This window comes from Diceros bicornis, chromosome 37 (assembly GCF_020826845.1).
Source record: "Diceros bicornis minor isolate mBicDic1 chromosome 37, mDicBic1.mat.cur, whole genome shotgun sequence".
NCBI lineage: Eukaryota > Metazoa > Chordata > Mammalia > Perissodactyla > Rhinocerotidae > Diceros > Diceros bicornis.
Window position 1 is genome coordinate 19,253,871 of NC_080776.1, and position 24,257 is coordinate 19,278,127.

At 40.9% G+C, this 24,257-nt stretch overlaps 1 protein-coding gene across 1 annotated transcript in view; it reads left to right on the plus strand.

The window, feature by feature from the left end:
• The first annotated feature begins 1,738 nt into the window (after nucleotides 1-1,738).
• Nucleotides 1,739-24,257, plus strand: part of CAB39 (calcium binding protein 39) — an 88,042-nt gene continuing 65,523 nt past the window's right edge. The window contains exon 1 of the mRNA XM_058533182.1: nucleotides 1,739-1,988. The gene's annotated coding sequence lies outside the window, so the exon portion shown is untranslated. The remainder of the gene's footprint in view (nucleotides 1,989-24,257) is intronic.

Consider the following 24,257-nt stretch of genomic DNA (forward strand, 5'->3'; position numbering starts at 1 on the left):
AAACCTGTCTTCTCTTGACAGGATTGTTTCAAAAGCCTTCAAACTGGTCTCCCAGCTGAAACCCTCAGGCCCTTCAGGCTGGTCTTCACACCAGGAGCAGCGTGATCCTTTTGAAATGTCAGACCACATCCTTTCTCTGCTCAAAACCCTCCAAATAGCTTCCCATCTCGTTCAGAGTAAAAACCAAAGTCTTCACTTTCGTCTATACGCTACCCACACCCCTCACCCCATCTCTACCGGCTCCCCTCACTCAGTGCTCTCGCCTTGATGCGCTCCACTGCGCCCCTCAAGCTTCCACAGCACATTCCCACCTCAAAAGCTTGGTCCTTGCTGTTCCCTCTGCCTTTCCACGCACGCAGCTCTCAGCATGCTCTTTCTTGTTGTAGCTGCTCCCTGTGGGAGGACTATAAATAGATACCCTGCACTCTCTCCCCTCCTTAGCCTGTGTTGTTTTTCTCCATCGCACTTAAGACCATCCAGTATCATAATGTGTATTGGTTTGTTTAGTTGGTTGTCTCAGGAGCAGGGACAGTTTCGTTCACTGCCCCACCACCTAGAATAGTGCCTGGCACACAGTGGATACTGAAAATACCTGTTCAATTACCAATTAAAAACAAAGAAACAAAAATATACATGTATGGCATTTTTATGTACCAGTCTCTTGTCAGAGCCTTGCAATGCATTATCTCCTTCATTCTCATAAGCCTATGGTGCTCTATTATTATTACACTTGCGTGTGTGTGAAGGAACCCGGGCACAGGGACATGAAATAGGCCATGGATACTAAATGATGGAGCTGGGATTTATTTATTTTTTTAAATAACATATGTTTTATTTCTTCAGCTGTTATTTTTGTGAGTGTGTGAGGAAGATCAGCCCTGAGCTAACATCCATGTCTATCCTCCTCTTTTTTGCTGAGGAAGACCGACTCTGAGCTAACATCTATTACCAATCCTTCTCCTTTTTTTCCGTTTTCCTCCCCAAAGCCCCAGTAGATAGTTGTATGTCATAGTTGCACATCCTTCTAGTTGCTGTGTGTGGGATGCGGCCTCAGCATGGCCAGACAAGCGGTGCGGTGCGACCGTGCGCGCCCGGGATCCGAACCAGGGCCGCCAGTAGCGGAGCGCGCTCACTTAACCGCTAAGCCACGGGCCGGCCCCTGGAGCTGGGACTTAAATCCAGGCTGTTGAGTCCTATTAATCTGGATCATTCCATCACTTTCCACGCAGGAGAGGATGCTACAGAGGATGCTCAAGTGAGAGTTAAGTCCATCGAAAGTACGAAACAGTCGTCTACACCAAGTCAGCTCCTGGCCTTTAGCAGAAATAAAGCTTTGTTAAGAGTTGAGGAAGTGGTCGTAGAAAGCGGGCGAGGGATTCCGCCAGGACGAGTGCTTAGACAGACGAGAAAGGGCTGAGCACCGACATTTAAGAGGCAGATGACAGAAGAGGAACTCTCGCCCTGGCTTCTGCTTTTCTCTGCGTCCGCTCTCGCTTGGGCCTGGGCGCGGACTCCGGCGCTGAGTCCGCCCGGCCGCCCGGGGGCGCCCGAGGCCGAGGGGGGCGTTGCGGCGCCGCCCGACGTCGCGCCCTCGGCGGCTGCGCAGTGCGCACGTCAAAGCCGGGCTCGGGCCGCGAGCGGGGAGCGGCGCGGCCTGGGGGAGACCGAGCGTCCAGGAGCCGGGGAAGGCGAGGGGGCTAAGGCGGCGCCGGGCCCCGCAGCAGCAGGCGCAGCCGCAGCCCGAGCGCGCGAGCGCGAGCAGCAGTGCGGCGGCCCTCGCGGGAGCCCCTGGGCCGCCGTCCGCCCGCGCAGCCGCCGCCGCCGCCGCGGGAGCCCGTCGCCCGGAGCAGGAGCGGGCGGAAGACGACGGAGGGGCCGAGCGCCCGAGCCGCGCCGCGGGGACCGAGCGCGCAGCCCGAGGCGGCGGCGGCCGAGGACGGGGACGGCGACGACGCGGAGGCGGAGAGGGAGCCGCCCGGCCGAGCCCCGTGAGTGACCCCGGCCCTGCTCGCGGCGCGGACGCTGCCCGGCTTCCGCCTGCCCTGCCCTGCCCGGCCCGTCACCGGCCCCGGGGTGCCTCCATTTTCTCGGGCCTGCCCTGCCCGGCGGCCCGGGCCCCTCCGCAGCCTCCCCTGCCCTCGCCGGCGCGGCGCCCGGGGGCCTGCGGCCGGGGCTCCGCGCGGCGCGGGGGCGTCCCCGGCCGGCTTCGGGAGGGCAGGGACGTGCGGGCCGGGCCAGCTGTCACTCCTACCGCACCCAGGCCCGGCCGCCCCGCTCCCGGCCCCGGGGCAACTTCCTGTTCCCGGGAGGCAGATCGCATCTCTGTGATCCTCGTTTCGGGAAAATGCCTAACCGATTTCCGGTCGGGAACGGCGCGGCCGGAGCGTCCCCGAGTTCGGTTGAGCCACCTCGAGCGCCGACTGCGTGCTGGCGCCCCGGTCGGTCCGCGCCCGAGGGATTCAAAGGTGAAGCGGGGCCCGCGGTCCCCTCCCCCGAGGAGCTACCGCTCTGGTGTGGGAGATAAGAGGAGTAGCACACAAATAATACGATACCAGGAAGGAGGTGATAAGTCCCGTGAAAGAACTGCAAGGTGCTAGGAAGGCACCCAGGGAAGACACGACCCATCGATCACTTCCGCCCAGCAGAAATCTGGAAGGCTTCCTGGGCGAGGCGGTGCCAAGCAGGGTCTTGAAGGCCCCATGGGATTTGGGAGAGGAGGGTTGCAGAAGAGACGATGTGTGGAGGGGCAGCAAAGCTAGAGGACAAAGGTAAAAAGACGTAGTCTAGCAATAGTGAATAATTCAGTTTGTTGCCTAGGGCCGTGGTGGGGGAGTGGGGATGGGCTAAAGAGGTATTTGGGGGCCAGATCCTTGAATGCTGTAGAGGAGCTGTTTGAGTGCCATTCTGAGGGAAACTTAGAGCTCGTTTCTGAGTGACTCATGAGTCCGGAAATGTAAGCTAGGGGATGTTAAAGGCGCTCTTGTGAAAGAAAAGAGAGGAGCCCAGGAAGGAGTTGACGTTCTGTGCCTTGAATATAATGCACTTTGAGATCGATTTTGACAGCTTCCCGGATATTCAAATAAATCCATGTCCAGACTAAGCAAAGTACCTTTTGCAAAAAGCTTCATTAGATGTTAGGCTCTTAAGAGTTAATGGAAAGATGTGAATAAAATAAGCTCGTGTGCGCATGAGGCGTTTCTGTTGGTGCAGTTCACTAAAATGCACCAAAACTTCTTGCGCTGTGTATTAGGTGTCTACACTTCAGGATTACTGAGCTGAACATAACTTCTTTGAGATGGCCTTTGTGTAAACCAATCTAAATTGATGATTTTAAGAAATCAGATTGTTACTAATCTGAGATTGAAAATTGGACATAGAACCCTTTTATAGAAAGGTAAAAATTTCTTGGAGTTTTTAGTTATGAAAATATTTATAGGAGAGCCAGAAGTGAGTCTTTAGCTTTATTTTGTACATTTTTTCTAATTAGTAGCAAATAATTAGCAGCTGTATTTGAAGTCTAGGGTATATGATTTATGGGAGCAGCTTAGAACGTTTGTTGGTTTCCTTTTCAGTCTTTTTTTTCTTTACATGATGAAATAAACTGCATATGTGTAAAAAACTTTTATTAAGCTTTTCTTTTTTGGTCATTAAATGTCTTCATATAAAAATATTTTTACTCAAGTAAGGGAAGTCTTAAATGTATTATTTTTTTTGGACAAGGTTGCATTATTTACCTCAGATAAAATGCAGTAGTCATGCTTAATAACTGCTACTGTGGACAGAACTTGTTATAAAGGCTTCTTGTTTGAAGTGTATTTATTAACTTCTTTGTAAGATTTGAGTCCTATTGCTTGTTGACTAGAGAAAGGTTTTATTACTAGGGGTGCGTGCTGTCATCAGGTATGGGAGAGATCTCACATCTCTGCTATATGAGTGGATGTACTTTTAAAAAGGCATTATAAAAAGATTACTTTCATAGCTGGTATAATCTCCCATACAGTAATGCACCTCACTTTCCCTTTTCACCCCCCCCCCCGAAAAAAATAGTCTTTATGCTAGGGCCATCCACTTTTTGATCATGACATCACAAAGATTCAGGCTAGATGTATTTAGTTTTTCTATTGGTATTTCTTTAGTAAAATATAGAATTTATCATGAAATAATTTGCTGCTATAACAAAAGGGGCTTTTATGTTTTTTGATTCAAAGCAGTTCACTAGCATTTCATTATTAGTTCATTAGCATTTCAGATTGCAGGTTTTTGTTTAAACCAGTTTTTTCCCTGGTGCTTTACATTTTAAAATGTATTAATGAGGTCTCTGTTTCTCTTTCTAATGGCGTATAAAGTGAGAAGCTGAGTTAGACTGTATAAATTTTCATAAAGTTAATATAAAAGAATAGCTAAGAAAGTCCAGTTTAAGTATGGGGTTTGGTTTTATAATTTGGTTTTATTTAAATCTTTATTTGTATATTGCAAGTATGTATACCACAAAGCATCGTTTATTACTTTTGAATATTTACTAAAGTGTTTTCTTTTGATCAACTTTTGTAGGTTATAGATTTCTATCATCACTGCCTTTTTTCCAGGAGGGATTGATCACTGATCATTCACAGTTTTGCCATCTGTCATAAAAATACAGACATACATCCGGATCGTGCCCCCCCCCCCCGCCTCCACCCCCCCAACACCATGCAAAAATAAAATCCAATATAGGGCCGAATTTCATTTCAGGTAGTGTCTTCTGGTTACTTTTCTGGTGTTGTTTCTATTTCAAAAATCTATTTTCCTCTTTTCCATGGCTCCTTTTAATTAGGAATTTGATTTTATGGATGTTGTCTGGTGTTACAGAAATAGGAATGTGATAGGTGGATTAGTATGGATATTGGCAAAATGTTGTGTGATAAAATCGTGGGAAAGAAGATCAAATCTCTGAACCTCTGGGTTAGGTTGCTTGTGACTCGTTTTGTTATTTAATTATTGAGGTGTAAAGATCTTGTATTTGTGTGAATGCAGATCAAGCCAGGTAGTCTAAAAATTGCATAACATTTAGTCATCAGTGTATATTTTGTTTTTATTGGAGAGAAGACTCGTGTTGGAGCCATCCTTAATTAAAGAAGGAATTGAGCTTTGGGTGTCTCACCACTCTAATGACTATCCAACTGGACCCTAATCGCTGCCTTTATCAGTCTGGAGTGTGGGGTAGAGCAAAGTGAGGCAAATATTTCTACCACCAGCATTTGTAAAGTAGACCCGTCTGGGAGTAAGCGCTAAATGTTTGTTCTGCTTCTGTTTCTCAGGCCTTCCAAGGATTGTGGGAAGAGTTAATACAGGGCTGGGTGGCAGATGATATATACTGATGGTGGTGAAATTAAAGTTAACAGCTGGTTGCCATCAGAATTCTGTTTTGTGGTGTGTGTGCATGTGCACGTGTGTGTTGTCCTCTGATGTGCCATTTCTATCTCACTGAGCTTCCTGGCCCCACCGTGCTTTTAACTTTTCGCTTGAGATAGAAGGGGTGAGAGCACGGCAGAATTGTGGTTGATTAGCAACTGTGATGTTAAGCTGGCAGAGGAAGGAAGAATGGCATTCAGAGAATTGCAAGAGGTCAGTCAGGTGTGAAGTGGCCTCAGAGGAGGGAGGTAAAGCCTGCCCTGGCCGTTTCCTCTGGCATTGTCCAGCACATACCTATTTGCACAATCCTTACTACGTTGTGTGTAACTTGAGATTTTGATACTCACAATACAGTGTTTAAGTTGTAGATTTGTGTTTGCTTATTTATATGTATATATGCATTTTCACATGCATAGTTACAAAGATTGAGAAAATCTACTTAACCAATATTTAGTGGCAGTCTGATTTTACATGATAATTATTCCTTGGGAGCATTATACAGCAGATAAATTTGATGACAAGGAAGTATGATGATGTTAAAACATCACAGCACTTTGATTGTTTGGATAAAATGTTTGAGAAACAAAATATACATTTTGTAGCTTGGTCTTAATTAAGTTGCAACTTTATAACTTTGTCTAACGGACTGTAGCTTGCTCTTTTACAGGGTACTGTTAACATGTTAGTCGCTGTTCTCTCCCTCCACAGTAGATTGTATATCAGCTGTATTTAGGCACAAGAACAAAATAGCATGAACAGATTTCTGTTTACTTGTCTATAGTTTAGGTCTACTTTGGGATTTATAGAATTCTGAGAGGCAGTATTACTAGTGATTAAAAGCACATGTGCAGGGGCTGGCCCGGTGGCGTAGCAGTTAGGTCACACGTTCTGCTTCCACAGCCCAGGGGATCGCCAGTTGGGATCCTGGGTGCCAGCCTACTCACCACTCATCAAGCCGTGCTGAGGCGGCACCCCACATGGAAGAACTAGAAGGACCTACAACTGGGATACACGACTATGTGCTGGGGCTTTGGGGAGAAAAAAGATAAAGAGGGAGATTGGCTACAGCTGTTAGCTCAGGGCCTATCTTCCTCAAGAAAACAAACAAATAGGAGAAGCCAGGTTAAAAAATAAAAATAAAAAGATAAATAAATCAGTGAAAGCACAGGTGCAGCCGGATCCCCAGACTGTTGAATCCTCGCCCCTCCTGTGGGCTCTGTAGCTTTAGGTGAGTTCCTTCCCTTCTCTCCAGCTTAGAATCCGTGGATAGCAGTGATATAGACCATAGCTGAGAAGATTGTCGGGGATTATGTGAGTCACTACGTCTAAAGTTCTTAGAACAGGGCCTGGTACATACCAAGTGCTGGACATAATAAGTTTTATGATGATACTGATGCTGATGCTAGACTGTTTCAGGTGGAAGAAACGTGAGAACTTTCTGCAGATGGGAACACTGAGGCTCATCGTAACTAGAGCAGTGGGTTTTTTTTTTTTGAGCTGTACCTGATGGAACTTTCTGCGACGTGGAGTCACTTGCTAAGGGTTATGCGGCTTATTAGCCATAGGACTGGATCTAGAGCCTGGTTCTCTTCATTCTTTATCCAGTTTGCTTGAAAGAAATTTTGATACTTTATGCAGTAATGTTTTCTTTGAACCTTTTCACTAACATTTACAAAGATTATATTCACATATTAAGTGCTCTTTGGCACATAATCCTTTTTTTCAAAGATGTTTAATGTACTAATGTTTATAATTGTGATGTGTCTGGCAAATTTGGGGGGGGGTGGTTGTATGAGGCTAAAAGTTGAAATAGACCAAGAATCAGGAAAGATGGACAAAAATAGATTAGCGGAGAAAATTACCATTTGAGTACCATTAAATGTTGGGCAAACCTCTGTGGTAGGTAGCAGTGTCCCCCAGCATCATTACAGGTCAGAAACCAAAGTGAGGGGCTTGTCCAAGGTCATGCAGAAATTGCACAGTTGAGCTAGGATTTGAACCCAGATCTGCCTCACTTCAAAATGCATGCTCCCTGGAGTAGGGTATGACTTTCTCATATGAAATAGTTTTACTGTCCTCCCTAGGGTCTTGGTTTCTTGCTAACCGTTTTTGACTTAGTACTTTAGAATGAAGATTTGTAAATATGGCCTAATGAGGATTTTAATAGGTTTCCAGACAGTAACCACATGTTATAATACAAAATGAGATAGTTAATTCTAAATGCTCTAGTAGTGTAGAGTCATAATCTGATTAGTGGTTTATGGTTTTAGTTAGGCCAATAGGTAGTGTTTATTTTCCATTTTTGTCTTGTAGAGAAGATGGGAGACCTTGTGTTACAGTGGGAAGCCTGGGAATTGGAAGATCTGGGCTGGGTCCTCACTCAGTGACTAATCATGTCACGCCTGGCAAGTCACTCCATCTCTCTGGGCTTCAGTCATCCCATGATTATACCAAAGGGACCAGATTGAAAAACACTTCAGTCTCTTTTGCTCTTACTTTCAGTGATCCTAGGTGTAGGCTTTCTAAGACTTGCCTTTTTCTCCTGTACTGATAGCTTTCCTTTTGCCTGTGGTCTTGAAGTCAGTTTATTTATGAGAGCTTTATGGCATGTAACCATGCTTTCACATTTTTTCTCCTGGTTGGTCAGGTGCCTGGTGTAATTTCACAGTATAGTAGTTTTCTGCTTCAGGTAATGTGAGTAACATCAAAATGTATATTTTTAAATTTTCTACTTTTGTACTTATGAATAAATGGTTAAAAATTAAATGTTACGTGGTTGTAAAGTACAAGCTTAGTAAGTCGAGTTGATGATTAACAAATCCTCAAGCCTCACATCAAGTTTCATTGTCAACTTTTAAGTACTATGTGTTGTGAGGTTCTGTGAGCTCTTTGTTTTGGGGAAAGGAAAAACATTAACCAAAGGCAATGAGAGTGGAAAAGAAAGAACCAAAAATATAGAATCAAATTTGAGGATATGAAGAATATGCTTAAGATAGTATTCTTTGGCTGTATTTGGTACAGGTCCTCTACCTACATAAAGGTGGTATGCTGGCCACGATCAGAGGGTTGCTTCCAAAAAGCGCGGTGTTCTGTCACCGATAAGAGGTGATGGTGATAGTCACCACCCTGAGCATTCCTATTCTTTAGACATTTATTATGAATTAATTTGTTCCACAAACAGTTTTCATTGCCCATTATGCTGGGTATTGTTCTATATGCCGGTCTCAAAGGGTTCCTAGTCTAAGTAAAGAGCTCTTCCCCTCTGATAGCATGTTGTCAGCCGTGTCACTTACTTCTGGGTTTTCTCGCAGGGAGACACACTCAGGCCACCAGCATGATCCTTGCAGATCTTTTGGCTCTCTGTTTACAGTACGATTTCATTCTCTCTTCAGCCTTCGTTGGTGTGTGAGTTGTAAGTTTTTCCTATGTACTTAAGTTTTTGTCTCAGTAGATTTCGTATGTATGTAAACTTTGTACACTAGATTCTAATTTATTTGAATTGCAGATTTTTTTTTGTTTTTACCTTTTTTCATATCTCTTCTCTCCCCTCTTCCCCACCTCGTGTTGTTACATTATAATACATTGTTTCTGCATATATTTATTAAATGATACAGCTATGTAATATTCTGATAAAACTGCTCAGCAGAGATGAAATACTTAAATAAAATACACAGAAAATTAAATTTTGTTTCTCTCTGCTATATTTGTGCTTGTTTGAATGAGGTTTACATACTATAATTGCTGGTGCTTATTAGGATCTCCCTTTTCTGGATGAGTTCACATAAAGCAGCGTTTCCCAAATTGTGTTTTGCAGAACACTAGTCTTATGAGAGATTAATAGTTGTTGGTTAGAGAGGTTCCAGAACGAAATTTAAGTTTGGGAACACACTGGGTTAAAAACAGTTAATCAGATTTTAATTTTTCATAGTGGTTATATTACTGCTTTTCTGCAGAGCTTGTTGGTGTTTTTAATAATGTGCATTGTGACTGTGCATTGTGTCATGTGTCCAGGAAGGAAATCTTATGTGCAATATTTCCCAATTTGCCAAGTCACAAGAACACCCCCTCCCCCAGGAAATACCCGCAGATATCTTGAAGAGGGTCTCTACTAGAACACAATTTGGGAACCCTCTTATTTACATACTTATTAGTATGGAATTAGTATGGAAGTCAAAGCGTTGACTTTTTGATTGGGATGATTACTTATATCAGGTTTAGAATTCAGCTAAGGTTGGAACCATTTATTTTCAGAAAAGAATGAACACTTTAGGTGAGGAGTTTTTCAAGCCTTTTTTTTTACTTCAGCCCACAGTGAGAAATTACATTTTTGATCAGTGCCCCAGCACCTGCATAAACGCACTGTCAAAACTGAAAAAGAAGTTTCATGAAACAATACATAGGCCTTACTATGAGGGAGAAAACTAAAACTCAGCCTAGAGAGAAGAAGGGCTCCAGCCTTAGAATTCCTGGATTTGGACTCTGGTTGTGTTTTCTTGGGGAAGGTGTTGACTGCCCATTCTGCCTCAGCTTTCTCATCTGTAAAACAGCAAGAGCGGTTGGGAGGGTGCACTGAGAAATGTTTTGCGCAGTGTGTCTGACGTGCTGTAAGTGCCCAAAACATTTTGGCTTTTATGATAGCTGAAACTCTGAAACTCTTTCTACTGTGACATGCATACTTTCAAAAATATTCTAAGTCTTTGAAAGTGTTGAGACAGCCTTCAAATGAAGCTGGACTCTTGATCTGTGGCTGAATGTATCATTTGTTGTGATACCAGCCCTCTGGAATATTAAGTTTTAAAATAGCCAAAAAGACCCACTTAAAGTTGATGTGCCTCATAGCTGCAGATGGACTCATAGTTGCTGAGCTATATTATTGTGTATTTTTTAAACTATTCTTTTTTAACAATATCTTAAATTTAGAATAATCTTTCATTATAGCGTGTAATTAAATACAGATATGCACATACCTACAACAGTGATTAATTTGGCATTCTTATAGTTTTAATTCACTAAAAGAAGAATAAGGTAAAAGTTGCTATTTTCCGTTCTATCCCCGTTTCTGCAGTTTTTTAAATTCCCCCATGCTCAATATTTTATATTGCTGTTGGGGGTTTAATTTTGTGTCCTGACCTAAGAAAAGGGACATTTAGAGGAGATTAACAATGGTGGGGCCAAATCCAGTCCACAGACTGTTCCCTGTTGTCCTGAACGTAGCTGGCTACCCCGTACATTTATGCTACCTCCTGAGGCATCTGTGCTGTCTAGCTCTGATTAAATGTTTCTCTGTTTTTTTTATTATCCATTTGTCCTCAGTATGGACTGAAGTTGCTGAAATGAGAGGTTCCAATCAGCATCACTGAGGCATACCAGTTCAGTATGAAAGTAGCATAAAGATTCTCTACTTGTCTAAGCAAAAGGAATGAGGTAAAAAGAATAAATAATTGCTAACATGGCACATTTTTGTTACCTGCTGGTATAAAGTTTAAGACTTCATATACATTTACCTCATTTAATCCTATAATAAACCCTATTTTCATCCCCATATTATCAGGTGAGTAAACGGAGAAAAAGAAGCTAAGTTATTGATTTGCAGTCATACACCTACAAAGGTGCCCGAAGTTTGACACCCTGGTCCAGAGCATGCACTTGTTTACCCACCATACTCTGTTGCCTCCGCCACAATATACTGGATGGGTGTAGAATCATCCTGAAACATAGGGAATTTCTGTTACAGAGACAGATGAGGTCAAACCTTCTGGTCAGGATGTGTGATATCCTAGGACACTGAGAGAACTTTCAGGTTACTGAGTTACTGTCGATGGTCTGAGGAGCTGTAAGGGAGGGAGCTGTGCAGGAAGATTAGAGAAGCTAATGTACTATTTTTCCAAAAAAGGAACAGGTGGAATCCACAAATCATAGAGACTGAGCTTGATGTTGATTGCTGGACAAATTCCAGAAGGAAGTGAGTCTTTTGCAAAGTGTTGATTTCTAGAAGCTACCATCCATTTATTAACTCTTTCCTTTCCTAATAGGATTCTGTTAAGGATATTGGAAAAGGATGTAGGCAGGATATGGATATCTGGAAGGATTAATAGTCTCATTCATATTTGAGATTATCTGAAAAATGTTAAATCATATCATTTAAGTTGGAATATTTTCCAGGACTTAAAAGCCATCTTGATGTTTTTACAAGATCATGTTACTTATGTTCATTGTATTAGAATATAGCTATATAATATGCTTTTTGTAAGCTGTATATGGCAGGTTAGTTGCAGATACAGTGGCCCGCATCCCTGTGCCCTGCCTTCTGAAGTAGGCAAGAAGGAACTAGAACTGGTAACATCTTCCTGTGTGTGCACACAGCAAAGTAAATACTTCCTACTTTCATATTGTTGAAATTGTTCATCCCTGTCCTTTAAGATTGGTCATAACCCATTTGTTGACTCAAGAGCTGGTCTTGCTCTTGTTCCTGAAGACTCCACAGTGAATGCGTAGAAGCTGAGTTGATGGGAAGAAGGCTAGACAGTAGAGTGCACTCCTTCCTCACAGAAGCTAAAGACTTGAGGGGGGTGATGAGGGCAGAGAATGTTAGCTTTTTCTATCTTATGAAAGCTCCCCCACTTTTAAAATTAAGTGTAGTAAAAGGAAAACAGAGGGATGAGTGTGTTTAGTATAGGGTATTGTATACAAGCACCCCATAGGTGTTTGGAAAGGGCAAAACTATCTTTCACAGAGGATTTTGTTGTTGTTGAGAGGACGAAGGAATAAGAAATAGGGAGGAGGAAAAGGGACAAGACAGGAGTACATCCAGAAGGAAGTGACCAGAGAGACACTTGGTCTAAATTTGTATGTCATATACAACTTCGAAAGATCTAATGATGAAAATGGAACTGATTGCATTTCAGAATTGTCTTAAGAAGTAAAGCACTTGAATAGATGGTTAATCAGGGAGTATATTAAATATATATTAAAGGCCATGGCCTCCCAACCAAAAAAGGGAGAGGAGCTCCAGACCTCTAGATAGTAGAGACATTATATGTTCTTTTTAAAAACTTGGGAAAACTTAATAAACTGTCTCACTTATCCTAGATTCTATAAAAATACCAAAAGATACCAAATACATGTTCTAAAACTACCATAAACTCTTAGAAACCTAGCAAAATATAAGAAAGGCAACCTGATAAGACAGTGCAAAGGAAGAAAACCATGTTCCAATTTCACTTATGAAAGTAGCCATGAAAATCCTAAGTAAGACATCAGCAAATTTAATTCAATAAGAAATTCTCTTAATTAAAGAGGGCAAATAACAGGTAACTCTTGGTATTTATTCTGTGCCAGGCATTGTTCTAATACATTATTTCAGTTAACCCTCACAACAACCCTAAGAAAGAGGTTATTATTACTATCTTCATTTTACGGATTAAGAAATTTAGGCCAAGAAGTTAAATAGTCTGCCCAAGGATAAATTGCTAGTAAGTCACGGAGCCTGGTTTTGAACGCTTGAAGTCTGGCACCAGCATATATTGAACCTCATGCTGTATCATCCCAGTATGTGCCAAGATAACAGTGTTAATTCAACAGTTCTTCCTGATTATGGGGCTGGCCGGGTGGCGTAAGTGGTTAAGAGCGCGTGCTCTGCTGTGGTGGCCCGGGGTTCGAGGGTTCGGATCCAGGGCGCGCACCGATGCACTGCTTGTCAAGCCATGCTGTGGCAGTGTCCCATATAAAGTAGAGGAAGGTGGGCACGAATGTTAGCTCAGGGCCAATCTTCCTCAGCAAAAAGAGGAGGGTCGGCATCAGATGTTAGCTCAGGGCTGATCTTCCTCACAAAAAAAAAAATAGTCCTTCCTGATTGTGAACTCTTTAAAAGCTAATAGGAGATAAAAGAATATCTGTCTTAAATCAACAGCAAACAACCTACTAATGGGAAAACACTGATAGAATTCTCCTTGAAATCAGAAAATGAAACAACATGCCCAATAACACTTCCATTGTTTGATATTATCCTGGTTAATGCAAGAATACATCAAATAAAGAGATATAACTGTTAAGAAAAAATAGGAAATAGGAATATTTGCAAATGTCACAATCTTAAACCTAGGAAAACCAACAGAATCAATTGAAAAACTAAAAATAAGAGTTCAGTAAAATAGTTGTATACCACATAAAGATATTTAAAAATTGGTAGTGTTTTTCTTGCTAGCAATATCCAGTAATAAAAATATTGGGAGAAAAATCTCATTATAACAACAAAAAATGAAATACCTAAGATGGGGGGATGAAATGTTTGGGATCTTTGAAGAAAACTATAAACTTAATTGAGTGAAAAAAGACTTAAGAATGGAGAGTTACCATGTTCTTGAATGTGAAGACTGAATGTTATGAAGCAAGAAAATTGCCCAAGTTAAGTTAGTGTACCATTGGCCAGAGAATATGTCATATTTTTTAAAAGTCAACTTAGGGAGCTCAGTAAAAGCTATATATGCACCTACTATGTGAGTGACACATCAGTGGAGAAGGAGGAAGGATTATTTAGCAAAAGGTTTTCAGGCAATTGGTCATCTATTTTTGGGAAAAATCAGTATAATTAAGCTACCCTTTATGAAAATAAATCTGATGGAAGAATGACTTAAAAAACATAACTTACAAGAACATTTATATGAATATTTATCAGACCTTTGGATGAGGAAGCAGGCTTATTTTCATTGCTGTCAAGTAATGGAAAGAAAAAAACCTGAGATAAATGGGTGAAAAAATTTTGTGTGATGGTAGACAAAGGGTTAGTATTTACTTCCGTGTAGTACAAGCTGAGACAAACTCATAACTGCCATTTATTAGTAGGCTCCAAATGCTACTCTGAGCATTTTATTCATGTTAAAATTTTAACAATCATCCTATCATTTTGTAAATAATTGAGACTCAGAGGTAAATGTTTTGCCCGAGGGTTTTGGTGCACAACTCTACCAAAGGGCAGATTCAAACTAGAGTCTGATAAGAGCTTATGCTCTCAACCCTTAAAGCATGCTATTTTTCAAGCAAGTTAAAGGCTGAAACACTGGGTAAGCAAATAGTCAATTCAGATAGTGGCTAAATAAAAGAAATTCAAATAAACAATGCGGGAGTCTTGTTAAATAGAGATTTTTAAAAGTGGTAGTGCTTATGCTAGTGTGGATGCCCTGAGACATGAGCTAAGGCTTTTCATATACTGCCCATTGGGCCTTTCTGGGAAATAGTTTGGTCCGATACATATTCAGAGTCTTAAGATGTTCATTTCATGTAAGCCAGGGAAAAATGAAATAATGTGTATTTATTTTTCTGTTCTTACTACAAGTGACCTCCAGTGTCTTAAAAAAAACCTACTATTTTATTGAGTGTGGTGATGGCTGCACAACTCTGTGACTGTACTAAAAACTATTGAATTGTATGCTTTAAATAAGTGAATTGTATGATATGTGAATTGTATCTCCATAAAGCTATTTTAAAATATCTAGCTATTTTAGCTATTTGGTGGAAGATAAGAATAGAGTTTGCTTCTCTGAATCACTGAATTGGTAAAGATGTTCGAACACATTAGATTCTTCCAATTGATGTCACACTGATTTTATTGGTACATTCTATTTGATGCAGTATCATAAACCTAAAGAAGGTGGAGTTAGTGCTGAGAATATCCTAGTGGTCAAAGGAGAGAGCTGGTAGCCCAGTGAAGTCATCTCTTAGCAGAGAGCTCAGAAGTTTTATAGTTTCAGGTTTATCAGAGTCAGTCTTAACACCCCATGCTTGGGTTTTAGGAAACACCATACACCTCACCTTCATTTAAAAGTTAAGTATGCACACAAACACAATCTCACTGTTGGTTTTCCTTTAGTATCCCACCTTGTGAAGAGTATATGAAGATCCCTTGCTTTCCAGGGGGATGCATGAAATGTGTTTTTTATAATTTTAGGTATGAGAGTGCATAAGCCAAGGTAAAAAAGCTCAGAGGGTCAGTGGGGGGAAGAAAGCTCACACTGAGATATTGGTCTGTTGGGGAAATTAGATCAAGTAGATCAGCCTGTTCTGATCCCTTCACAGTGAGAGCAGGATGGGATGAGTCATGATAATATTGAAACGTGTGCCTGTAGGGGAACTGGCAACTCATTGACCACCTGCCCTGGAGGAAAGAGTAGTGGTGGGAGGTTGAAGAGTTACAGTTATTTATGACGTGGGTGTGTTCCTCCATAAACCTAGTAAATTGTAGATGTTTGTTGATTTGAAATACCAAATATTGCCTAGAGACTTATTTTCATCATCGCTAACAAATGCTTATGTGCAGGTGACCCTGCTAGGCCCTGCTCTAAGTGTTGGTGGCTTTGCCCTTGCCAGATCAGGGGAAATGGAAGAGTTTACGTGAACAGAAAAGTTGGCTGTTCATCAGGGAGGCAAGATAGCCACAGTTTAGGAGGGGTGACCAAGTGTCCTGGTTTGCCAGGGAAAGTTCAGGTTTATACCCGTTGTCCCCATGTAATTATTCATTGTGTTCTTTTCCACTCCCCAAATTGTCCTTGTTTGGATGATAAATTATGTCATCTAACGTTTAGCAATTGCAAAGCTAGCTGTTTCTTGGCCACTTCCTCTCATTTTTTTGATGCTTAGGGTGCAAGGCTGTCAGATCCTCAGGTGTTTCCCCCTATAGTAATTTGATTTTGAGGCGCTAATTCTGGAGCCATAGCAGCTACTGGTCCTTTGGAACCAAAAGGGTTATGAGTAGATTGCCTTGACTTTTCTCTCTGAATGGGAACTGTGATGTTCTAACTCAAGTGTTCAGCTTTGCCTCAAGTCAGACTCTTGAAAGGAGAGAGTCTAAATGTAAACACCTTGTTTACACCTGAATTCCCCGTTTGACTCTCAGATATGTAGCTTCTCAGGAACTTTTGAAGAAAGAGAAGTTGGGGAATTGTAGTTTTTAAATGGTTGTTATTGGATGCCGGATAACTCTTAGAAAGGACTGTTTACGAAGATGATATATTAGTATTCTTACACTTAGATATTTATGTAATCTTTATTTCTTTATACTTACTTTTCCATATTTCTTCCAAGTTTTAGACCAGCTGTATCCAAGGGAAAGATCAGAAGTTTCACAAGATTGTCTTGGGAGTTCAGTTTAGGATGGCCAGGAAAAAAAATTGTATTTAACTTGCCTTTGCTGATATAATCTTGAACTTTATTCTCAATTTGTGAGAATAAACAGACTTATCTGTTTTCACATTTTCACTTTTTTTATGTTTCTTCCTCTGTCATTTAATGACACATTCAGATCTCCAACCCCAAAAGTAGGTCTGCAGAGTACGTGGAAAAATAAAAGACAGTGCCACTCTCAGTCTCCACCAGGCCAGTGTGGGCCCTCTACAAGGTTAAGAGAAGTGCCTGAACCCTGCCCTTCCTAGAGCTGCCTTTATGGGGCAGAGGATGGGAGCAGTGATACCCAAGAGGGCACCTCTGTGTTACCTGGAACTCTCTTGTTTCTTCCAACAAGAGAAGAATTTAGTGAAAGTTTATCTCGAGGAAAAGTCAGATACTCAAGGTGTGAGAAAAGGCAGAGGTGCACATGGGTCTCACCAACAGCCAGAACCAGACTCCATTATGACTGTCCATTTGCTGCTGTGATTCTCTGCTTACCCCTTCCATCCTCTGTGCAGACCAGTTTCTCCTGGTAGAGATCCTGGCCATCTGCATTTCATAAATGTTCTTTCATGGAGCTTCAGCCCCTCCGTAGAGACTTAACGGGACATCTGCCTGCCTTCTAGGTTACTTTGCTGGGGCCAGCAGAGGTATAGTTCCTATAGGACTATAGCGCCTCCCATTGGAGCTATGTGATGGTGTGTGTTGGGGGAGGGCAGTTGCCAGGAGATGGTGCTGGGGGCAATATAGAGTGACCCTATGACCTCCCCAACTATGAGGATTGTTGGGGTTCTTATCCTCCTGTCTGATTTGTTTAGATGTCCAAGATATAAGTTCTAACAGACTTCTTGGTTATTTATCTGCCCTGAGGCCACATATTCCTTCCTATTCTTATTTTGTGCTTTCTCTCTCATTTTAGCCTTAAAAACAGGCTCCGTTTTTAGAAAGCTCCTCTGGCCATAGATATTCTGAGGGCCCAGAGGAGTCTGTAAAGGACTGGACTGCAGGATCCCAAAGGAATTCCACCCCTGACTAGAAAGTCCCTAGCTTATATTCATTCAACAATCCAAGAAATACAGAAAGAGGGATAAGTGTTTGCTACCCACGGATGGAACGTTGTTCTGCTTTGTCAATCTGCTTTCAGTCTAAACGCCAGCATTTGTTGATTGGGTAGCATTTTGGTTTATCTCCTCATTCTCCTTTACATTTACGTGGTGCCCTTCGCCCGTCGCCTCCCCCGCTACCCTCATTCCCTGGATCTTCTGTTGTTTTCCCTAATTTCCCAGAAATAGGAGTAGAATATAGAATAGAGATTTGGAAGTACAGCTCAGCTGTTAATTTATGAATGGTATTTTTTACACTAGTTGAATAGAATACATTTTGTATAACTGGTTAAAAAATATTTTTCTATAAAAGCAGCCATTTAGACCTTAATGTCTGTAATTCCTCACACATAATAGGGGCTTGAAAAATATACTGAATAAACTTGAAATATTTTTATTTATCCTTACTTACCAGAAAGGAGAATGACAGGGATTGAACAGGCACTGCACGCTGGGGTAGGAGCTCTCTGAGAGATGGAGGGGCTGTGATGACCATCTCACACATTACAAAGGAGGCCTGGGCCATTGTTACTCACAGATAGAAATTATTTGACTCTGAAGAAAGATGATGGAAGCACCTTACTTTCCTGTACACCGTACGTGTTGATTGCCTTGATACACTTTCCCTGTTAGACTTAATTTAGTAACCTCTCACCAGACAGGATGTCCCCTTAGCAGTGTCACCTGTTTCCACCAGAGCAAGAAAATTGACACTAGATCTTGCAGTATTTAACAAATTTATCAGGGTGGTAAGGTAAAAGCCATACCCTCACACTAAAATTAGCTAGTTATTTTTTCATGTTCCTTGCCTTCTATTTTAGGGAAATGGAAAAAATTAGGGGTATGGTTCCTTCTCTTCCCTTTTCTGTCCCATCTTCCCTCTCACCCCAAAGAATTAGATAAGAGCAAAGGAAAAATAAGACAAATAAAATGATTTTGGGAGCAGGTTTAGTACACAAATAAATGCATGTCTTTTACACTAGCTAGATGGGGACCACACATTTGGCTTTGGGTTTGAGTAGCCAGAACAAAGAAGAAAACAAGATCAATTCCAAGACTGTGTTCCTAAGGTAAAAAACAAACCAGCCACTTAGAAGCATAATTTTTCCAAGAATCGAGACCCTGTGGATCCTCTATTAATGCAGACTCTGGGGTCCTTAGTACACTTCTCTCAATTCTCTACAGTGTCTGTAAAAGTGAAGTACCTGAGTTCAAGTTCAAGCTATCTTAGTACAAGACATAAGGAATAATATTAGGCTGGAATGTGATTTAATTAAGTCATTACTTTTCTGATGCTCTGGAGCTTTGGAAGCCGCCCTCTATAATTATTCATACCACTGAACTTCTTATTAAAATTGGGTACTGGAGGGGCTGGCCTGGTGGCGTAGCAGTTAAGTTCGCGTGCTCTGCTTCAGTGGCCCAGGGTTTGCAGGTTCGGATCCCGGGCGCGCACCGATGTACCGCTTGTTGAGCCATGCTGTGGCAGCGTCCCATATAAAACAATGGAAGATGGGCACGGGTGTTAGCCCAGGGCCAATCTTCCTCCGCAAAAAGAGGATTGGCATCGGATGTTAGCTCAGGGCTAATCTTCCTCACAAAAAAAGGAGGATTAGCATCGGATGTTAGCTCAGGGCTAATCTTCCTCACAAAAAAAAAAATGGGTACTGGAGAAGTCCAAGGTTATAGTTTTCTAGTAACTACTTTGCTTTAACAGTTAGCTGAGCTGGCAGGCAGCACCAGTATCTGTCTTTGAAAATTGAGAAGCTTACCTAGGACTTGATTTTAAATCTACTTGTAAAAATTGACTTGGAGCCCAGGTCAGTGCTTTCCTCAGAAAATAGTTCTGTGTCCAACATGCAGACATCTTTAATGTACCTTGTATTATGTCACAAATTAGTAGTGTAAAAAATTGGTTAAATTTCTGACACAGAAGCCCAATATAAAAAACTGATGGGAGAGAGGTGTTTAAGCTGGAGAGGAGATGGACCCTCACCTGCTCCAGACTTTAGAGCGAGGTTTAAAAGCCACAGTGAGATTCAGTCATTTTAGTCTGGAAAAATTTCAAAGCCTGGATCACCAAGCTCCCACTTGTATGGAGCAGGCTCAACCTATGCACCCCCTACCCCCATGAACACCTGTAGAAAACCTAATTTTAATTAACATTAACTTCCTGTTTGAGCCACTAAGATTCTGACAGGTTGGCAGTATAGTTAGCAATAATTCCAACACTTGGAAGATCAAGTTAAAAACCAAGAAGGTAGATTTTTGAGTCCTGCACAGAAATGATAGTCTCTATTTGTATGCTTGTTTTGTAGATTACAGAACACTTTCACAGATATTTTATTTAGCCATCACATTCACTTGAGTTAGTAACATTCTTCTGCTGAAATAATAAAGGAAAAATGAAATCCTACGTTCAAAATTTTTATAGAAGGAAATAAGTTTTTAAGTAGATGTATCCATTGTAGCTCTTCTGAACGTTTTGGGGCCTCTACCTAAAACTTTTTATATTCCATTGGTTATAAAATGCTTTTGCTGTACATTTTAGATAAAGCTTTCAGATTAAAAGGCAAATTTTCCATTGTGACTATATCGTGATGTCAGCGCTCACCTGGAAAGCACCACTCCATAAAGTGTGGAATGTTCTTTGAGCAATAAGAGAAGGCATGTGATTATTCTGTAAACAGCACATGGGTTTACAGTGAATTTTTCACCTTCTGCCTTCCTTTTCACTCGATACTTTATTACACACCAGAGCTTGCTGAAATTACAAAATAATTTTTGTTTCCTTATCATAGTTCAGATTGTTGCATAACGCTCTGCAGTCAATTGTAATACATTTTCTGACTCTTATCCAAATTTATCCTGTCTACACAGCGCAGCTCAAGAAGCGTCTCGTTGAAGTCTGAGGCCTTCAGTACACAGTGCCCTGTCCGTCCTCTGAACTTGCCACTCATGTCACTTATTTGGGTTTTTCATAGGTCTGGTGGCGTGTGTTCGTCTCCCATTGATTTCAGTCTTCCTGTGTGTATGCCTTGTCTCCCAGCTGTATTCCAAGTCCCGGAACAGCTCCCAGTGGATGTGCACCACATGATGAGACGTGATCACGTCTTTTGTCCACGAGCTGAGTTTGGCTGTAGGATTGGGAACTTGTTTCTTCCAAAAGCACAAGCAAGAGCTTTTATATTTGATCATGCCAGTCAGTTGGCACTTCAGTGACTTGCTCTGGAATGAAATGGTTTCTAGCCTTATTCTTTCATCTAGAATTTTTCTCTCAACCTAGCAGGGCCTCCATATGCCAGTTAGGGTGTTGGTATGGAAGAGTGGAAAGGATATGTTGACCAGTTAGGATTCTCAGAGAAGTCATCCTTGGGTAAAATGTTCTACAGGATCCTCTAAAGGGCCATGTAATTGTATATTCTGTGACTCTAAATATTTCTGCTGGAAAAAGTCTATTTACACTAAATACCACCATACAACGGCCTTTGAGCAGTTTAAAAAGAAAACAGACCTTCAGATCTCCAACTATGGTGCTTCAGCTCAGGCTGGTTTTGTGGCATGTTTGTGCTTTTGTGGGCATTTGGCCAGAACAGAAATAGCAATGCTTGAAGGAGAGTGATTTTCCAGGTTTACATCTGATCCTTTAGAAATAAGTTTTAAGGTTGTAAATTTAAAAAAGGAAATTGTTGCTTCAAAATACAGTTCTTCATTGGAAGGACTAAAGGGAAAAAATAAAAATCATTTCACCCCTCTTAGGTGTAGCTTTATAGAACCACAGCATTTTCTTACTTTTTTAATCTATCTTAATTTTTGACACAAAAATTTTCTAAAAAGGCTTTCTTTTATATTTGAACTTGGTTTTAAGTTTTCCCACTTGTTTACAGTTCAAGTTTTGAATTACACATTCATTTTAAGGAATTATCATCTTTTTAAAAGTGCAGAATTGGCTGTTTGCTTTTCTTATTTACCAAAACGTGGATGAGGCCGTGATGTTTGCCCGTAATCGTATGGACTGTGTTTACATAACCTTTTAGTAAAGTGAGTAGCAAATTTAACCAGAAGAAAAATGGATTTATAATTTCATCCTTGAAGACTGGTGGTTTCACATTTTCAAATGCGGACATTGATTAACCTTTTGTATTGTTAAAATACAGTTCTAATTTGTAAAGAAATAGTTGAAGTTCATATTTTCTGAAACTAATTCTAAAACTATGATAACGTAACTCTTAATTCCTTTGGATATCTGTGAATGAATCAGTGTAGGTAAAATGAGAGATGGCAGATCCTTATTGATAAAAGACCTTTCACATATTCATGGAAATCAGTTAAGGTATTACAGATGTTTCTAAATAATGATTTGTGATATGTAAATGTAATTTCAAGTCTTAAACCAAATGATGAAATCTTTTTGCCTTGTGTTAATTTGAGAAGTTCAGCATTGTTAATAAGATAGCTATCATTAGTAAAAGAGCTATTCAGACTGATTACAAATGTATTTTACAAACTGCAGGTTCCGTCCTATTAGTTGGCTGTAAAGTCAATTTAGTGGGCTATGAATAGCATTTTAGACAGGAGGGAAGGGAGCAAGGGACTAGGATAGAAGGAAATAGAATAGAGAATATCAGTGTAATTTTGTATAGTTATTTTGTATGGTATACTTTTTGCGTGTGGGATACTTATTTCTTATACGTGAATAGATGTGTGTCGTGAGGTCAGAGAAGTCTGTACACGATCACTGCTAGTGGTAATACAGCTAGGTGGCCTGGAGGCCTTATGGTTGTTTAAATGACTGTACACCTGATACAGATAGGTGGCAGGCTTTAGTTGGAAAGCTCCAGTATTTGTACTTTTAACAGGGAGTAATAGAAGACCTGTGTGGCTTGCTGATCAGATTTGTAGTTACAGGGATCTAATGGGGAAAGCTAATAATACACTGGATAACAGAGTCAAGATCCAAGAAGAAACTCTAAATGTCGTACGGTATACTGAATCTAAATCAGAAGGAATTATTAGGAATAATTGTTCAGTCCTGCAGGTATGTCCTAAAATGCAATGGTAAACAATGTGGCTCACTATGGGATATGTGGAAAAGATGTAGATCAGTTAAATTGCTCACTAAAGAGCAGCCATGTAATGTGACCTATCAAAACTATTAATGGAGTTTAAGACTACGTTTATGAAATATATGGATGGGTAGTCTTGGCTGGTCAGATCACATATAGAGTATAGAGTGCAGTTTGAAACACCACACTCTTGTGAGGGACGGTGACAAGCTAGAATGCCTGGAGAATAACTGAGGGGGTCCTCTGATTGAGTAAGCTCCTCCAAGATTCATCTTTACCTGTAACAAAACCACAAGTAGATAAATTTTATAGGAATTTGGTTGCCAACTAGGCTAAATGTAGTGCAGATGGAATATGAATTTATGGCTCTTGCTCCCAGACAGATCACAGGCTCACGTAGTGATGGTAATTTATATGTTAACATGTCTCATTGAACTGTTCAAAATACTTTGAGTTCTCTCTGTATGACATCTCGCACTTTCACTTTACAGTTACGTGCTGCGTAATGATGTTTCAGTCAACGACAGTCCGTATATCCGACAGTGGTCCCCTAAGATTAGTACCATATAGCCTGGATGTGTAGTAGGCCATACCATGTAGTGTAAGTACCTTCTGTGATGTTCTCACAAGGGCGAAATTGCGTAACGATGCATTTCTCAGAACGTGTCCCTGTTGTTCAGTGATGCATGACTGTATTCCAGTCCTGGATGCCTCAGTGCTTAGGACATGAGGATACAGGTCTGTTGCAAAATATTCCTACCTGATGCCCACTGAAGTTGCTGCCCAGATTTTATGGTATATGCTGTCAATTTACTTCTAAATCCTAGTATTTGCCTGTGGCTTGGCTTAGACTGAGATGAAGTCTAGGAATGAGAAGTCTGTCACATCATCGGTTGAATCCATCTCTAAAAGGTGCATCTATAAATTAATTTTTACAAATATCCTCAAATCATAGGCCTATAATTTTGAAAAATATCAAATTTGAATGTTTATTTAATGTCATACTTAATATGTATTTAAATTTAGTTACCATATATAAAGAGTATATTCTGCGCCCCTCCCCCCAGATAATTTAATTAGTTGGTGATTAACTGAAGAAAGATCATGAATTCATGTTAGAGTGGTTTTTTTGACTTTTTCCCACAACTAAGCAATGCTAGTGTGAAAGTTGCTACACTTTGTCAAACTGGATAATATAGTGAGGTTGGTAAAATAGATTCTACTCAAACTTATTTCAGAAAAGGATACTGTTGTTTGATTGTAAATAGTGTCTGATACCTATAAATATGAAATCTTGCGTTCGTATTCAACATGCAGTTATAAGCCTGATAGGAAATCCAGAATTCACAAAGAAAAGTATTCTAGATAAAGCTAAGAGAAGATGAAAACTTTATACATTAAGTGACTAAGTTGAAAATCAAACGGCAAACTCGGAGAATACATTTTCAAAAAAATAACAGCCAAAGGGATAATATTCATAGTTATACAATATCCTACAAATCAATAAGAAAAAGATAGACTCCAAACCCAGTAGACTAATGGG